The following is a 20100-nucleotide window of genomic DNA, read 5'->3' as shown; positions in this document are numbered from 1 at the left end:
TTGCTATGGCCAGTCTGACCTCCTCAGTCTCTGTGGTTTGGGGGACTTAGCAGTCTTTTTTTTTTTTTTTTTTATGAGGAGCATGTACCTTGATTTATGTCCAAAATTGTGGCTGAACGTTTTTGTCTGCAAGTGATAAATGGTGCCGAACGATTCATCAGTTCTTACAAGTAAACACGGCTGTCCCACTAAAAATATGTTTTGTTCGGAGTTAATGGTATGGAACAAGGCAGCCTCCACACACAGCTATCTTTTATTGTGGAGGGGCCTCTGAAACTTGGAGCAAAGTGGAGGAAATTGGCATTCATTTTCTTGTGCATTAGCATTTCGTTTGTGATTCGGTGATGCGGCTTTAGGTGGATTGAGGATGAGAGGGTAAACCTTCCATTTCCTTACTTTCTCTCTAGTTGGGGCTGCCTGGGAAACAGGTCCTCTCCGAATGCCTGGCTTCTGCTGGGGCGCTACGAAGTCAGGACTAGTTTCTGTGTTGGGGTCGGTCCCGGATTCGCAACTTGCCAAGCGCTAAGTAAGGCACAAGCAGGCAGATGTGCTGCGGCTCGGTCGCCTTCGGTCTCACGCTGACTCTTTGAAGGAAAGTTGTAGCCAATATTGGTGACTCCCAGGAATGTTCTGCTTGTGTGCTACTTAATGGTCCCTGGACGTCCCTGCATTCTAGAACCTTGTTAGAAAGGAGCCCTGGTGATTAAGAGGCTGTGGAGTATACAGCCGTGCTTAGCAGATGAGCCCTCATACAATTTCCCCATTCCCTTAAAAACTGCTTAATAATGCTGCAGGGAGCATACACTCTGCTAATAAGATGATGGTGACAGAATAGGTATCAGGAAAGGCATTTATTGCTTATAAACGCCACGAGTTTCCTTCAGAGAGGTTGCGGCTTCCTAGTGGAGTTTTTTTGCTTTCAATAGTAATATGCTAATGACTTTTATTCTAAATCGGCCAGCACGGAAAAAGATGGGTTCCATAAGAAGTGCCATCCTCCTGGAATTGAAAGGTAAAAATTAAATATTTTTTAAAGTGCCATTCACAAGCCATTTCATGTACTTCTTGCCAGTAGCATTAGACAACTGCTTTATAAATAAAACGATTTAAAATTTAAACCATTCTTTTTAACGTGGAAGGTTTCAGGAAGAGACTATCTTAGGGAATTTTATTGTTAGTCATTTGCTAAAATTGCCTAGCTTTTATCAACAAAATACAATCAGGTACTTTATTTACTTTCAGCCTTGAAAATAAGCAGGTTTTTGTATTTTAGAGAAAATGATCATTTTGGGGATCAATAAAAACGATCTGTATCTATTTTATGTAGATTTTGTTCCTAGAATTGGAAACACGAACCAGGATTAGGTGATGTGGAAGGTCTCTCTTCCAGCTTGAAAATTGTTCCGAGTGCTAGTTTTCTGAAAGAACGCATCAGGATGCCTTTATTAGGGTAATTGCACTTATTCAGCTAATGTTTAGCTCCCTTTAGTTGAGCAGCAGTTAGAAGTTCTATGCTGTGTTGTAGAGGTAATAATTGTGGCTGGAAGTAATTTCCAAAAAATTGACCTTTGAAGGTATTTTTTTTAAACTGCTACTTACGCGCTTTATTAAGACTGGGGTTTTGCAAAGCTCAGTTGTGAATCCTTAACTTGGATTTCTTACTTCAAGTCTTCTTAAAGGTAATACTATATGTGAGTGGTGAATTTCACAAGAAGTATTTAATTCTAGGTTTCCGAAGAAGACAACTATCCCCCGGTATGTGGTATGTATCTATGTAGGTATATGGACGTATTTTATTATAAAATGTCTTATAAATTTCACATTGTGTTTTGCTTTGCTGTTATTTCAAAGGATTTAAGTGAATGTTGGATAGTGTTCAATTTCCTGAAATGATTAAATTCGGTCTCTGAAGAATCTGGGGAAAAGGCCTGTAATGACATTTTGATGACTTTCATTTTAAGGTGTAATAGAAATTGAGTAAAATATTTTAATAGCTATTCTCTCATAACTCATTTCAAATACAGTGTTTTTATTGCTCATTCTAGCTTACAATTTTCAAGTGATAATGATGTTGCCTGGTAATTGTTTCTTACATAGAAATCATTTTAGCCTTATGTAAAAGTTATTTCAGAAAAGTCTTCATGCATTTATCTCAGCTGAAGCAATTGCATTGAATTCTTGAGATAAAACAGTGAGTGTTTCCAGATACCTCCTATTTTAATTTGATACTTCATTACAAGGATTAGGTATATTTTAAAGGGAGAAATATTAAGTATGATAATTTATGGTTTAAAGAGGAAAAACAAAGAGGTATGCAAGTTGGGAAGGCTGAGAAAAACAGAAGGAATAAATACTATGCACTATTACAAAATTGATTGTGCTTCCAGATGTCATGAATTTTTTTAAAATATGAAAATGGGCTAAGAAAGAATGCATATGTATGTAAATATGCCGTTATTATATCTACCTTTATGAAATAGGTAAGTGCAGATATATAAACGTAATGTGATTACAGCTAATAAATATCAGGAACATCTTTTCACTTCAATTCTTCCAGCTGTAGACACATGTAACGTTAATCACGTAGCTTTTAAAGAATCAAATCTTGTGGGAACTAGAGTTGTGACATATTAGATCAATTTATGTTAGTCAAAATGAAATCCTTAAATCAGTTTTTCTGTGTAAGTTACACAAAGCCATTAGCTTCCGAACTGTGTTGTTCTCAAAGCTAATTAGAAAAAATTTTAATGCAATTTAACTTGATTGTAGGGACTATTTAAAGTTAGGATATAATGTTATTGCTGAATCAACATGCTGGCAGTACAATTTTTTTATGACAGTAAAATTTAGCTTTAGTATCAGATTGTTCTCTTCTCCTAATCCGTTTCATAAATTTCCCCAAGTTTGCTTTCTTTTTGTAATGAAGATTCCTTTCCAAATACTGGTAATGTTGCAGAACAATTGGTTACTCTTAGTTTCTTTCTGCCTACTGGAATTTTGGCTTTTGTCTCTTTGGTGTACCAATATTATTACCTGTCACCTAGAAAGCTGTGTTGACTTTGAAGCTATGTATATATGACCTATGTGTGTGAGTTTTTTTGGGGAAAAAAACCTCCAAAACTTGTTGCAGTAGAAATTGTGTATAAAGTACTGAAAGATTTGAGTTGGCCTTGGGTCGTCGTTCAAGGGGGTTGATATTAGGATATAAGATTTTCCCGGTAGTAGCAAGTTATGTGCATAATTCAATAAAGTCTTTCCATAAGCTGTCTTAGTTTATTTTCCACAAAATAGTTTGCCAAGTGGAAAACCTTAGATTTGCAATGAGCGTCATCTAGAGAATTTAATATGGCGAAAGAAGTGGCAGGGGAGGGGCACACATTTAGATAGGTAGGGAAGGTATTATTTCTAGCATGTTGTCAGGACACAGGGTCAAGTTATAGCCACTGTTTTGCGTTTAATCACCTCTTGTGATCCAACAGCAGAGTTTAATTTGCATTACCATCAGTAAGACACTTGGTTTAAATATCAGAATGATTTAAGGAAATAACAGTTATCTTAAAAAGCTTAATTATATACTCTAGCACTCACTAATAATTGATTGAAATATTTAAAAATTGGTTCAGATTTTAAAATGTGAACATTGCAGTTTGCTTAATGGTGTTTATGATTATTATTATTTGTTTTAAATCAAGAGTTGGCCTGTGTAGTTTCATAATGTTCCACATCCCCCTAAAGTTGCTAGACTTTATGATCTATACCATATAGTGAATAGGACCTTTTTACATTCCTAATAAGATCTCTAAGTCATCATTTCTGTTCTTAATATTGCTTGGCATCATTTAAGCACATGTACTTGTGATTCACAAATTCTTGAATTTCCTGTATTTTTCTGACAGTTGAGTTCACAGTCCAAATGCAAAGACTAAAACATACCAAAAGGCTAGGACTTTCCTTAGAGAAAGGAAAGCGAGGTAACATACCGAGGTCAGGCACACATGATGTATCGTTATTTATCACAATCTCAAGGGTTTTAGCACAGTTTCCTGCAGGCATCATTGAAAATACTGGATTTTTCAGGAAATATTTGAAGAATTCATTTTGCTAGAAATTTGAAACATGGAGATCAAATAAATTATTATAAAAAATGCCCTTCCATATGGATTTAGAAAGTATGTATTCATTCATTCATTCATTCATTCATTCAGTGAACATTTATTCAGTGCCTGCCCTGTGCTATACACTATTCTTGTGACTCTTAATTTAATAGTCACCATTAATTCAGCATTCATTTTTTTGCCTGCTTTCGCAGATTATAGGAGTCTCACCTGTTATTCATACACCATCAGCTAATCACATCACAATCCATATCATTTTGGAACTTGTATTTCTCTTGACTGCTTTTTAAATGGCTTCAAATATATTCAAAGCATACATACCAATGTAGAAGAGTATATTGTTAAAACAGCCAGAGTGCATTTTACGAAGTTATATGTATTTTAATGTTGTCTGAATGCATCATACCTCTCCCTCACTATTCAGGCTCACAATGCAGTGGAAACTAAGTTGGTTTTACCGCTTTCATGCTTCCCTCCAATGCTGCTTAAACTATTTTAAGGGGCCTCTAATTCTAATTATTAATGGCTAACATTTATTTTCTATGTGCCAGTCAATGTCGCCTTTGTTTTCTAATCTAATCCTTTAAATTACATTATGAGAAAGTCCTTTCACTATCCCTGCTTGTGTATGAGGGAATTGAGGCTTTAAGAAGTTAAGTAACTCCCTCGTGGTCACAGAGCTAGTTAGCATCTGAGATGACTTAATGCACAGGTCTTGCAGGCTCTAGTCATTCTTCTAGTCTTGCAACAACTTTTGAGCCTCTCTGATGTCCTAGATATGATATCCTAGGCCTGCTCAAGGTCCTTAGAATAAAGCAGTGGCTACAATAGACAAGCCCGTGTCCTTAGCTCACAGCCACCTCGAGCCTTTCACTATGTTATTCCCCTTTGCAGCCATGGGTTCCCCAGAGCCAACAGGAATTTTTTTTTTTTTAATTTCAAAACTTCTTTGGACTTCTCACAATTTGGCTTCCTTCTTCTAACTGCATTATTGCCTATTTTTAAGTAAGAATTTTCTACACTGGAAGGCTGATCTGCTCATTTCCGCCCCCACGGAGTTAACCTTGCATTTTCTCTGATGATTCCTGCATCTGAAACACCTTTGCCACTGCTTTCTCAACGCCTCCCACCCTTCAGTGTCTGGATCAAGCCCATGGCTTCCACAAAGCCTGTCTTGGAAACGAAATCCTAAAATTCTTTTATCTGCATCCATCAGTGGACACATGACATTTGCAACAACTAATGTGATTTGAGGCTAGGTCACGTTTCACCTATTTCCTGTGTCCCGGCTGTTTCAGTGTTTGTAGACGTGCCCAAGTGACATGTTGGCAAGGAGTTCAGGGAATTAGCAGTAAAATAAGAGAAGAAAATAAAAAAAAATTAAAAAAAAGTAAGACTGGAAGGTTTAGAAGCAAGAGCCTCACTGTCTAGCATGCTGTCTGGCATAGAGTGTTAATATACATTTGAGGCTGTGAAGAGGGGAAGAGAGAATGTCAATAGGAGGAAAGTGAGCAGGGAAAGAAATAACAATATTCCTAAATTTATAGCCCAGGACCTTCAAAGACCTTTAGATATTTATTTAGGGTCAGAGATCCTATTAAGGAATGTATAGGCATACACAATAATCTTTACTGTGTTTGCTTCTGGGAATAAATTGTCACTGATCAATATTAATGCATTATAAACAGAAGGAACTTTCTGATGTTTCTAAGACAAAGTGCAATTATGTTGTATTTGTATATGTTTTCTATCACTATTTGGGTCCATGGAGTAGCTGACTAAGTTAGTTTTACTGTTTTACGCTGTATATATTTCCCTATCTCTTGGGACATTTTTCAGTATCATATCATAGAAGTTGCGGACCACCCCTCCCCTCCAAAAGATCCACCCTCTTAACCATCATAAAGTTTATTAGTTAACACTTCACGTTGGATTGTTTTTTAATAAAAGCCAAATTCAACATTCAAAATCCTCATGCAATAGGCAGTTCTTGTGGTTAATTTTATTTATGGTTTTACACATTGTATTCAAAACTGTAGCCTTGAAATCTCATGACATATATATATATATATATATATATATATATATATATANACACACACACACACACACACACACACACACATACACAAATACGTGTGTATATATGTATATATGTGTATGTATATATATACATGTGTATATATATATATGTTTATATTTATATGAATTCTCAAACACAGTGCGTAAGTTAGGAATTTTACTTCATAGGAAAATCTATGGGGAGATTTCTTAAAGCAACTACTACATCTGACCTCTGCTATGGAGCTATTTTACTGACTGTGAGAGCCATGACTTGTATCCGTAGATATGAATATAGGAATTGCTTCCAGGACGTATTATTAATGCACAATGTATGTAACGTGTGCTAATTTTTCTGTGTGGAACAAAAAACAATTGCACCTTGAAGCAGTGATTGGCTATGAGTACCCTTTAATTTATATGGGAGTATTCTGCTGAAACAGCCCCCTTCTCTGGGAATCTCTACCTGCTTGTTGAGATAAGTGCAGATGAAGCTTTAGCCCTGAGGCTTTGAGCAATATCCTCTTTTTAAGAAACAAGGACTATTTCTTCAGTCTGTATTGCCATAGTAGCAGTTGAACAGTCCATGAGAGTTCCAAAAATGATACTGTGCTCCAAATGCTTATTTCAGGCTGTGCTGATGTCAGTAAAATGCAGAGGATGAGCTTGTCTCCCCTTTAACTCTAACTTTCTATGGTCCTTTTATTTTGACACTAATTTCAGGTGTGAACCTTGGCACTTAGAGACAATGTGTAATTGTTGGTGTCTCAATGCCACCTGGGTGCACAATGGAGAACAATATTTAGCCTCTGTGATCTGCCATAAGAACACACCACATGAAGTTGGAAAGGGAAATATTTAATCAGCCAGTTTTCTCCATACAGTTCCAATCAATTGGGTCTTTTGAAGATTTTTATTTTCTCTGGATTAACTGGTTGTTTTGTCCCTGTGAAGAAAAAACCTTTGGCTCCCTCTCGAATTCATATCCTGCAAATTTCAGGACACTGCATATCAATTTGAATGTACAAAGAAAAAGAAGATATTTTAAAATATGCCAAGGTATTAACTCATTTTGGTCAAAAGGTTTTTTACGGTTGTTTTTAAAGTCTCTTGAGTCCTATGCTTTGTTGGTTGGCTTTGGACTTAATATGTAAAAGGCTGTAAGTGATGCATGAATAATATCGTTCCATTTTTAGGTATGTTTTATGATGATGCTGTTGATCTTTAGAAGAAATTCCATTTGGTGACATTTACAAAAATAGTTTCACGTTAGCAGTTTTTAATTTTAATTTAAAAAGATAACGAGAATGGTGTAACTTTCAAGTGACGAGGAAGTCACCTGAGGTGTATATTTACGTAAGGGAAACATAAAACATATCTTGCCTCCCATCAGATGCTGTGCTTATATTCAGTTCAGGGAAATAGTTTTGACAAGTAGGAAAATGGCATAAGAATAGAATAATCAGTATAAACTGGCAGCATATCATCTTAAAGACAGATCTACTTTTTTAAGCCTGGTGCTTTCAAAGTGCTAGAAAGATTTAATCCAGTTTGGTCTTCATTTTGCTTTAATCCTTCTAACTCAATGCACTAACAATCTACTTTAGTTCACCCAATTACTCAATGGATTTCTGTATTTGTGAACACTTTAAGCCCCTACAGTGACCAACCTCTTTAATGGCATTATTTTATTTTATGTTTTGGTTAGGTACACACAATAGGAAATGTTGGTACACATGGCAAAGAATGTCTAATTCTTTACCATAAAACACAATATTTTTAAAAGTTTAGAATTTGTGTGTGGTTTGGGGCATTTTACTTTTTCCATTGCAAGGTGTGTAAAAGTTGGTACAGTATATGATATTTCTAAGTGAAATGGTATCTCTTTTACTCAATAAATTGTAATTGTCATAAATTTGGGAAGACTTGAAATCATTTATTTAATTATTCAATTGGCTTTTCCTTTAATTACCTTGTCTGACCAGTGCTGTTGAAGTCACTGTGGAAGATTTTATAAAAGGAGAAAATATGATTTTTTCCTCATAAACTAGAGTATAAATGGAGATAGAAAAATAACTCTAAAGAACTGATGGGATAATATAATAAGATTACTCTTAGCAGTCATACTTTAGTACTGCGAGGGGAGAATCTATTTCCTCACAGGTAGAAAGAAGTATTAACAATTAAATATAGCTTTTAGGCTTAGAATATTGTTTCAGATTACTTGTTGTGAGAACAGTAATGAGAACGTTCATAATAAAGACCAATTCTTGAAAATGGATTTCATAATTTTTAACTGATTTCATTAGCAAAAAGATTTTCATTTCACAAGGACTTAAAAATAATTATCTGAGTCACATGGTTAGAGATGAATTCAGCAGTCCAAAACTTACAAATACCTTCCTTTATTGATGATTTATAATAAAATATGTGTGTGGGCTGGGGCAGAGTTTACCATTGCCTTAATTGTACTTCATGATACTCTTCCAAAATTTGTACACCAATGTAAATTGAAATGCTTTTTGAAAGATTTCAACTTCCTTGCTATCTTGAGAAGACAGGCTAACACATTCAGCGCAATGGAAAACTTCTCAAAGCTGTCTTTAACAGTATCCCTGGATGTGTAAAGCCATGCCCATAGCTTCACTCTCTGGCAGAAATATTACGCCATTCACCCACGTGGATAAAAAAACATTGTTCCAAATAAAACCAAACATTAAGCAACGATCTTTGGGATTGCTTCAATTCTTAGTTTCTAGCTCAAATATAAAATGTTAGAATTTTAAGGAAAAACAACTGTGTATGCATATTATCTGTATGCATATTATCATTTCCAAAGCCAAAGATTAGCCAGCCAAAAACCTTTTAAACTTTACTTAAAGCCTTGAAGTTTTTGCCCTTAGTTACATTGAGAACTGTGTGCTGAAAAGCCCAGTAACCACTTAATTATTCTCTTCTTTTATTTTAGGGAGTTTGAATTTGTAGACCTAGAAAGAAAGAAAGAGTGTTGGCCAATTTTTGGCTATTTTCCTCTTTCTCTGCTCAGGGAAGGGAAGAATTGGATAGAAAAAGGCACACCTCATTCTTACCAGGCATCTCCTATAGACAGTTATGGCACCCACTAAGCAGGGGTGAGCAGAGGTCCTATTATTAAGGGGCCAGAGGGAGAGAGTAGCAAAGAACTAATTCTCCTGTGTATCCTATTATGTGAATGGACTTATACTAGACACATCATGGGGAGAATCAGGTGGGAGGATACATAATAAGCTCCACTTGGAGGATAGCAGCATTTTCTCTAGAATGTGGCCACTCTTGATTCTCAGTGTCGTCGGGTAGGAGGGTTCACTCTACACCTGTCTAAACCAATGAGAGCAGAGACACTACACACTTTCTCCCTGTGACTTGTGAATGCCTTTGGCTCCCCAGGTAAGAAACCCCTCTCACTGCTGTCTGCTTTGAGTTGTATTTCATTTTGATAGCCATTTGCAGTAGGCACTTTTGAACTCCAGGCAATAAAAAAGGAATGGTTGAGAAATTCTTCCGTGGGCTTGCTCCCTACCCCATGTGATCTGAAACATGAAGATTAGAGATTTACAGGAATTCTCTCTAGCCTATCTCTAAAACTACACATTTAGGCTCATATCAGTTAAAGGAAAATGAAACAAATAAAAAAAATTGAGAAGGTCAAAGTATTCTACATTGGGGAATATGGCAGTTGGTTAAATGTGTGATTCAGAAGAGATAAAAAAGAAAGCATTTAGAAGAAAAAAGATCAGGTTTTTGTTGAATTACAGATTGACCTAATTTCAGTTTCACTTTCACTTTCTAGATCAGTGGTTCTCAACCTGTGGGTCGCGACCCCTTTGGGGGTCGAACGACCCTTTCACAGGGGTCGCCTAAGACCATCGGAAAACAAAAAGATATTTACATGACGATTCATAACAGTAGCAAAATTACAGTTATAGAGTAACAACGAAAATAATTTTATGGTTGGGGGTCACCACAACATGAGGAACTGTGTTAAGGGGTCGCGGTATTAGGAAGATTGAGAACCGCTGTTCTAGATCATGGTGTCCTTTGTCTTCAAATTTAATTGTAGTGACTCACCTCTAAAAGTAACCATGTTTTAGTGGGGGCATCTTTTACCTTGTTCATTCTCTCAGAGGATGGGCCATCTCTTTGTTACATCTTCAGCTTGCTCATTCATAACAATTAAACTTCGGCATAACTTGCTCATTTTCGTGCAGGTCTTTCCCCCAATAAAGCAGCCAAAGTATTTTGATTACTGGTGCTTCTGATGGCAAATACAGCTTCTTATACTTCATCTTGAAATATTTAAACATGAAATCAAAATTATAGTTTTATATTAATGCCCAGGAGCAGAGAGCCATTTTCTTGTACCTTTGGTGAATCCATATCCAGTCAGTAATAAGTGAGTATCAGCTTTTCAGGTTCATATTCACTTTTTAGGCTATATTGAGTCGTCATGGTTTTGGTCGTTTTTACATTTGAGTTTAGTGCCCTGTTGTTTGAAGGCCTTGAATGTGTTTTGAAAGTCTAATATTCTAGTATTTGAGCACACACTTTGAAGAAATGGTCCTCGAACGCAGACAATCCTTAAATGAGCATTGGGATGGTGTTTGGAGAATCTTTTCAGCTGATGTCTCTTTTTCTTGTTTACTTTGGGGCTTTAAGTTAAGCAGCATACCCTGAGACCTGAGGGGTATACACTTTGAAATTAAACCAAATTACATCAAATCCCAGACCTGCTATTATCTGGGACCAATTGTCTAGCATCTTTGAAACACAGTTTCTTTCTTTGTAAAAAAAAAAAAGGATTATAATACCCACCTTGTTAACATTTCTTGGACATTTCCCACATGTCAAGCATCATACCTACATGAGCTCTAAGGCAAGTACTATTATTACCCACAGTTTACAAATTACCAAACTGAGAGTTAGAGAGGTAAAAAAAAAGAAGAAAAAAAAAACACCACGCAAAGTACACATTGTTCTTAAGTAATGAGGCTTTTTGTTGGTTCTTTTATTTCCATAGAATTTGTTTTTAGGAAAGGAAGGACTTGCAAGAGTCAAAAGGTATGTACATACTAAATTTAGTTAGTTTCCAAAAGGTCATTTAGTTTTAAACCCTTGGCTATAAGAAGGAGTATTAAAGCTATAATTTATATTTCACCATGTTGCTGCATTGCAGACTGATGCTGTTTGAGAGTGTGCTTTATAAGTGGCCATGGAGAGCCTTATGCTATGAGAGCTGCTTTATGCTTTTCTTCTTGAAGATGGTGATGGTACTCTCATCTTGATGAGCACAACTCCTTTTCAGGAAAGATTCTGGGTAAATGTCTGTTGCATGGAGTTGAATGCTAGTCTACAAGGCAATTGTAATCCTTTAGATGAAGAGTGGATGCCATTTTCAGAAGAGCTTGACATTCTCAGGGAGGAGTTTATAGCATTAACAAACTTTATATTCGTGATTTGTATGACTTTTGATAAAGAAAAGAAAAACGAGAATCATTTACTAGAAATTTAAAAGTTTTATTCGATTGTAACTTCATCTGCTGACCATTCTCCATTTGCAAGACACTAACTTCAGCATCGTCTCCTATTGCATTGCAGGCCCTTGAAATCTGTGGGATCCCAAGTGGGTATAGAAATATAGAAATAGCACAGTCCCTTTGGTTAAGAATAATATGTCAGTTTTCTTTTCTTGATTTTGTGTGCTCTCTGGAGCTCACCCATGCATGATATTCCAGTTGACTTCAAAGGCAAGTCTGTGGTTGGATTAGCTCCACAGGAGAGGGAGCAAGGCAAGAAGCAGGCTTAGTGCTTTCAGGGTGCACTGGGGAGCTGATAGAGCCAAGCTATCTGGCTACCAAGACTTGTTCATTTATGTCCTCATGGAAGAACAAGTACATTTGCATAATACTTTCTATTTTATTGCCACTACTCATAATTTTTAAGGTGATAACTGGACAGTACTTTAAAAGGTTGACTTGTAGCTATATAAGTCCTGCACTTGGGCAGTTTAAAGTCTAATAAAGGAGATACAGATATAATAAATTTAGAGTGAGAAAATACCACTAAAGTCATGAAGGCATGAAACATGCAAATCATAGGGTAATTTTAGGTATCAAAAAAAAAGGATGACATAAAGAATGGTGTGTGCTTGAGAAGTTGCAACTAAGGTGTGTTTGCTTTCCAATATTGCCAGCAAAGTTAAACTTCTCACAGCAGTCGAGAGCCAGGCATTGCTGAGGAAAGGGAGGGAGAAGACTGGGTGAGTTGAACTCATCATCACAAGCTTAGGGCACACTTTGGGAGAGGGCTTGGTGATGAAAGAAAAATGGTTGAGTGATGTGGGCATTGAGATGACTTGCCAGAGAAGAATATGGCAGACTGAAGTGGGTTAAAAGACAAAGCATATAGGGTAGGGTGAGGTGTCCCCATGGACTGCGAAGCTAGGAGAGCCTACAATATAAAACGTCAACATGCAGGCCTAAGCAGGAAGTGGAAGTAATGAAGTCCATGGAAAAGTACGGAAATAACCTTAGCAGTTCTGCTGGGTATTGACAGTAGGCTGATTAACGGAGTCTGAAAGCCACGTAAAGGCAGATGAGGTCTCAATTTTCAGAACTCAGAAGACCAGATAAAAGAAGCTGCAGTAGGGCCGGCCGAGTGGCTCAGTTGGTTAAGAACTCGCTCAAGAGTTTGAGCTCTGAGCAACAGCAGTTTGAGTCCTGGCCCGAGCTGAGCAGCCGCTGAGCTGCCAACAGGTAGCAGGATGGCTCAGTTTAAAAAAAAAAAAAAAAAAGAAGCCGCAGTAACCCAAGTGAGTGATTGCTAGATTCTGGACTGAGGCTGTAGATGTGATGTAAAAAAGGGGTACATTTAGTAGTTGTGAAGGAGATAAAATAATAACAGCATCAACACAATCTAACAGTATAGAAAGAGAGTTTACAGTAAAGGATAGAAAAGAATTAAAAATTGCTTGAAGGTTTTGCTTCTCTGATGGAGAAATTACAGATAGAGCAAGACTGAGTGAGGGTATATAGCAAATCCTAGAAGGACCAAACATCGCATGTTCTTTCTTAGGTCTCTGTAATGAAGAAGAAAACTTTGGTTTATTCCATTTTATCTCCAGGATCACAAAGTTATTGTTATATGAAGCTAAAAAACACTTTTTAGTGTCCCCCACACCTCTCCCCACCATGCACACGTACACACATGCACACACACCAGAGTTCTCTGAGGTCATTTCATTGTCGAGAGAGGCACAACAGAGAGAAACTGCTGTCCGTGTAGAAGCAGAGGCATGTACTATGTATTTCTGAACCTCAGATTGTATCATAGCTGTGGTTATATTCTTCTACTGAATTGAGCAGAAACAGGAATGAATCATTTGTCTCCAGAAATTATCATTCTGACTGCTTTTGGAGACATTGGCCTGTGTGCTGTGGCTGGAACAATCCTGCTTTGATTTGTCATCAAACACTTGGTACTGGACTTTGAAAGGGAAGAAAAATATTATGTGATTCAAATGAGCTTTTCATGTGAAAAAAGAAAAGACTGCGTGTGTAGCTATCTTTTCTAATTATGACCAGTAGGCATGTCTCTCAAGATATATGCAATAATTTTATGACCTTGGAACAGCTCAATATTGGCCTCAATATCCACAAAACATAATTTGATGTGATTTCCTAAATCTTAGGAAATGTTAACTGCAGTTTCAATCTGAAGTTTCCCTTAGCTGGAAATTCTGGAAGAGGAATCCATCAAAGGGAAGCACCTCATTTCAAAGTTATAATGAAGGCAGAACTTGGAGAAGGGACTTGTTTAAGGTCATGGGTCTAGGTAGTGACAGAGCCAGGAAAATCTCAAATCTGTTCACATCCAGACTGAGCCTCTTTTTATTATGCTGTGCTGTCCCTTCCGAGCGTAGGAGATTCTAAACTGTAGAAAACTAACTGCATGTATAATTCCAGCCACCAGTAAATCCGATCTCATGTTTGATATATAAAATAAAGTATAAGCACTCTGGTAATGACCAACAGGACTTAAATAGGAATTGAAGAGATTTTTAAAAGACAGTCATTATTTAAGAAAAAAATTGTCCTTTCTCTGATTTCCACAGATATAACAAGAAAATTATGAATCTAGCTCTATCTTATTCCGTGTTTCCTGGCTAAAGAACAAATCGTGCTAGGACCAGGGCAAAGTGCCCATAAAGTTTGTCACATGTGAATGTGATAGAATAACAGAAATGAAAAATGGGAAAGGAAGGGGAGGGGTGGAACAGCCATTGATGGAGCCATAGCTGAGTTTCCTGTGGTCTGGGCTGGTGCCCAGGCACAGGTGGTCACCTGTTCCAGCATATATCTGTGTTACTCCTGTCCTAAAGCTCCTTTCCCTTGGTCTGGTCCCTGTCCACCTCTCTCCTCCCCATCTCATTCAAACCTCTTGAAAATTTGATCTACATGCACTTTGCTTATTTCCTTGTCTCCACTTTACCATTCCCAGTATGTGGTACCTGCTTTCGCTTCACAACTGATGGTTCTTGAATTGGGCCAGGGGGTGACGGGGGGGGGGAAGGGGGAGATTGAGGGTGTTTCCTGGATCTCTCTGTACATTTGGCCCCGTTGATCACTCCCTCCTTCTTCAAGTTCTCTGCTCCCTGGCTTCCATGGCACAATACTCCCAAGATCATCCTCTGATCATTCCTTCTCTGTCATGCATCACCTTTTCTTCCTCCTCCCAGGGGTCCTACTCAGCCCGTTGCTCTCCTCATCTCCACACTCTCTTGAATGTTCATCCACTGTCATGATTTATAATTACTCATAAATTTCACATGTAGAACAAATCCCCTTTCTGCAATGCAGACTTCAATATCCAACTGCCTGCCGTGTCTACTAAGCACCCTTCAACCCAACATGTGTAAACCAACCTCCCCTTAACCTAATTTCTCCATCTGTGCTCTCTGTCATTTTGTGGCTCCACTGGCCACTCATTCACCCAAATTAGAAATCTAAGAGTCATTTTGGGCGTCTCTTTTCCTACTTTGGTTGTTTTCCACATCAGCCCGATACCAGGACCTGCTAATCTCCCATCCTGAATACTTCTTGAGCCAATCTATAATGCCCATCATTACTGCCACTATTATAGTTGAGAACTGCTGCCAGGTGCTGTGATTTATCTCTTACTTGGGCATCTGCACCACAGAAATAACCTTTCTTCTATCAGCCTTGTCACTGTCAAATACACCGTACATACAGCCCAGAGCAAACCTGCCTTGCAAGCTTAAAACCATCTTGTGTTTTCCCCCTCTACTGGATAAAGTCCAAACTAGTCCCAACTTAAATTTTAGACTTCAATATGCTACAACTTAAATTTTAGACTTAAATATTCTACTTCCTGCCTCTCTCTGATCTTATCCTTAACTACTTCCTGTTGTAAGCTGTGCTTTCCAGCAATACATAACAGCTGGGAATTCTACATATAAACCATATCATGTCTTTGCTTTGATCTCTCCTTTGCCTCTAGGTCACTTCCCACTTCTCTTCCCTGGCTCACTTCTCATCTTCCTGTTGTCAGTCAACACAAGTGTGTCACCTCCACCACAAACCTTTCCTTTCTGTATCTTGTCATCCTCCATCCCAACTATCCTTATCAAACCCTGTGCATATCTTGTAATTGCATTAACCATATCCTTTTCTAATTTGTATTTTTTGTGAGCTATACAGCCTATTGACAGCTGTTAGCCACTTGTGAGCAATTTAATTCCTTCAACTAAATTCAGACACCTTTGGATGAGAACTTGGTGCAGAACTGAAAAGATCTTTGTCAGTTTCAATGCTGACAATTGAGTCAGGAAACTGTTCATTTAAGGAGGTAGGTAGGTAGATAGGTAGATTTATGTACACACACACACACACACACATACACATGCACACACGCACACACAGCCTTTGGCTTTAATTTAATTTGACTTTTCATTCTTCTGAACAGTAACTGAGTCACAAATCTACAAGTGTCTTTATTTTACCATCTCCATGAACATCAATACTTTAACTATATTTTACCTCTAAATGAAGCTGAAATTTGAAAAAGGCTATGTGATTGGCTTGCACAGAATACCACAATTAGTTTAGAAGCATCCCAAAAATCTATGTTCTCAATTTCCAGATCAATCCTCTTAGTATTTTATGACATTATTTCTCTGTGATGTTTAAAATTTACAGGTATATTTTATGTGATGTGTATTCAGTCACATGCCTAAAACATGGATTTTCCAGGGTGATCAGTTTCCATGCCAGAGAAAAGATTTATAATGCTTTATTTATCCACATTTTATATATGTATTTCATACCAAGAAGTAGCACACTGAGCTTGCTGTCCCCAAAAAATATTACAAATGCTATTTTCTAAGCAAGAAGAATGAGGTTTGTTTTTTGTTAATAAAATGCCAAACAAGCCTAGCCAACTTGCCCAGCATAATTAATTTGGAACATCTTTGGCAGTAGGCTACACAGTGTCACCCTCCATGCAAATATTTTGCAAAAATGTAGCTTAAGCAGTTTTTTTTTGGGTCTAGATTCTTTTCAGGATAAAGTTGGGAATTCAGGAATTGGGGCAGTTCTTACAACATTATAAACATTTCCAAAGACTGGTTAAATAAGCTCTATTATCCTAATCATTCAGCTCAACCCTTTCTTCCTACCCCCGACACACACACAAGAACTTCAGCACCTGGTCCTTATGGGTGCAAAGAAAGTGGCAAAGTTCAGAATAAAAAACATTACTTGTAGAGTCACTCAATTTCTAATTTATACTCCTGCTACCTATGTTTCACAGTACTATTTATTCACTATCTCTTTTCATTCTTCCTAGTATCAAAGAGGGAACAAACACACATTCCTTAAGAAATCACTCTGAGAATATCCTACAGAAATAGATTCCCAAAGAGAACACACCAAAATGGAAAAGAGGCCAACAGGCTCATTCTGTTTTTTAAGTATACCGTCCAATTTTAATTAGCATATTCTCTATTGTGTTTGTTCACCTCTTCTGTTGTAGCTCACAAGCAGCCTAAGATAAAACATAAACAGATCAGCATGACCATATTCCATGGAAACTTTGTTTACACAAATAGGCGGCAGGCTGGAGTTGTCCTACTGGTCATAATTAGCCAACTCTCCATTTAACTCATGACTTCCACTAGTAACTCTTGATTTTTAAGGTCATCAACAAAGATTAATGGTTCTATAGTGAGTAAAATTTTAGGTTATATCAAAGGCAAATGCATAAATTCTTTAAAATGTAGAAAAGATGAATAATGTTTAAGATCTCTTCCATATTTGAAGTTTCTACTGCTTGTATAATTGTTTCTTGAGGAGAGTGAGTAGATGATGATGGTCTAATGCTCTTACCCTGACTGAAGGGTCTGGTTCATGGCAGAGACATATTTTTGAACAAACAAACGCATGATTGGGACCCTATATGCCAAAATAAGTTGATCACACTGTAGCCAAAATATCAGACCCAATTTTTAAGACTGTTAATTCTCTGTGTTCTGTTATTTCAAAGGATCCCAGGTTAGCTGCACTGATATTGGGATAAAGATTGGTGCCTTGGACAGTGGTGAAAGCGGTGTGTGCTCCCACCTGAGCCCATGTTTTGAAACTGCTGCTTGTGGGGTTTTATATGGTGAGCCGGTATAGGTAGGTTTTCAATATGTAGGGTGCCATTTTTCCTCTAGTGCTTTAAAACTGTCTCATTAAAAACAAGAAGAATAACCCTTAGCTGTGAATGTGGGCAAAGGAGCAGGATGGATTTGCTAATATTTTTGACTCCTTAAATTTGAGGTTATCGTGGGCATCATTTCCTGGGTGAAGCTTTGAAAGTACTTCTGATGGGTAAGTGGCCATATGCCAGAAAAGGTGCTCTCAATGTCAATTAAAAAGTATACTATTCTATAGAATTCTGTGACCAACATAGGTAGCGGTAGGCTCCATTACAGAAGATCTGTAGTTACCTTCAACTTTCCTTGACTATAGGTGTCATAACTTATATTTATTATCTTTTGAAATGAATTGTAGAAGTAGTAGTCATCCTACTGAAATTTAGAGAGTTAAAAGGCACTCTCTCCTTTCCTCCTGCCCCTGCCTTCCCAATTCCACTTCCCTTCCCACATAGGACATCTGTTAACAGACTGATCGTTGTCTTTTTATACTTTTTCTACACGTATACTTGGCTCTGTGTGTAAAACCTAACTAGAGAGAGAGAGAGAGAGAGAGAGAGAGAGAGAGAGAGAGAGAGAGAGAGAGTGAGAGAGATGAACCTTCTATGCTAGCAGATGTNTCTGTTAACAGACTGATCGTTGTCTTTTTATACTAATCCTAACCAAATCCAGGTATAAGTACTTGTATGAAATATAGAGAGAGAGAGAGAGAGAGAGAGAGAGAGAGAGAGAGAGAGAAAGGGTGAGAGAGATGAACCTTCTATGCTAGCAGATGTAAATCTCTCATTCATTTAAAGTACTACTCATCGTGTAACCACTTTATACCTTTGTCCTCTCCCCACTTTAAGCACTGTGTTGTGCTTATGAAAATACATATTCCGAAGGTGTTTGTATCCATTAATTAAGGAGATGAAAACAGCTTTTCCCATGGTGGGGAAATGAATAACTACTTTTGTTAATTTAGTTTTACTTTGAGTCGGTTAACAAATGATTGTGGATAGCCTTGCAGGGTTTTACAGCAGCACTCTGCCAAATGCATCCTTGGTTCTTACTGCAGCATCATTTTTGTATAACTGTGTGTGTTTATAATTGTGAAACCATAGGACCCATGTATGCACATGCACATATGCAGATTTTTTTATTTCAGAGACCATTCAGACGGCCAGGCTCAGACAGGAGACCATTATGACATGTATCTGCCTTTGTCGCAATGGCATCCTAGCAGATATAGTATTCTCACATTGAGCTTTCAGAACATTCTACCATTCTACAATAATTATGACATGCTTTTAACCATCTTAACAAAGAGCATCTTTAACCTTCAATGTGCAGAAAACCTTGTACCTTACCATTCAGAGACAGCTATTTAAAAAATTTCCCAATTCACTGGCAGCTTTTTTCTCTGCACGATCTTCCCATCTATTCCAACTGTGTCAAACTGTGACAGAAACAGAGGAAAACAAGAATAGACTATACATGTCACTCACGTTGGCTGAGAGATAAGCTGAGAAAGCAAGAATTGAATGATAGAGGAATAAATGTACCATCATTTGACAAAGAACTCTTCTTTCAAGCTATATATAACGTATCCATGGTGAACTGAGACTATTAATAGTAATAATTATAGTAACACTTTAGATTTCTCTAGTGCCGTATAAGTTACAAAACCTTGCTCAAATTTTAATTCATTTCATCTTTTTTGACAGTCCCATCAATTAGTAAGGACAGAGCTTACTGTTTCCTCCCTACTTTCTATCTCTGCAGCTCTTTCCTAACCTGGTGTATCAGAGTCAGAGGAGGAGACTCCCCAGCCTTGAATACCACCCAAACGTCATTATGTTTGGGCATCATACTTGGTGATATGTTAGAATGTGGAAATTTCTGCTGTGGCTAGCATCCCCTCAGAGAAAATACAAATCACTGAAAAGCACAGGTCAGATAACTTAGAATTATTGAGGTGATGCTCCTTTTTTGAAATAGAGGCGTGTGGCAGTATTTAAAATGCATAGCATGGACTAATTCCTAAAATTTATTCTCAGTTACTTCATGGAGTCCTTTGGATTCCATCCATTTTTCTAGTAAATTAGCCACTGATAATCGTAGTTATGACCTGTAAGTTCGATAAGACAATGAAATGCTTCCTGACTTATTAAGAAGTGTTAATTTATGTCT

The sequence above is a fragment of the Hipposideros armiger genome, unplaced genomic scaffold (genome assembly GCF_001890085.2).
Source record: "Hipposideros armiger isolate ML-2016 unplaced genomic scaffold, ASM189008v1 scaffold_63, whole genome shotgun sequence".
Classification (NCBI taxonomy): domain Eukaryota; kingdom Metazoa; phylum Chordata; class Mammalia; order Chiroptera; family Hipposideridae; genus Hipposideros; species Hipposideros armiger.
Note: the sequence above shows the minus strand (reverse complement) of the source record.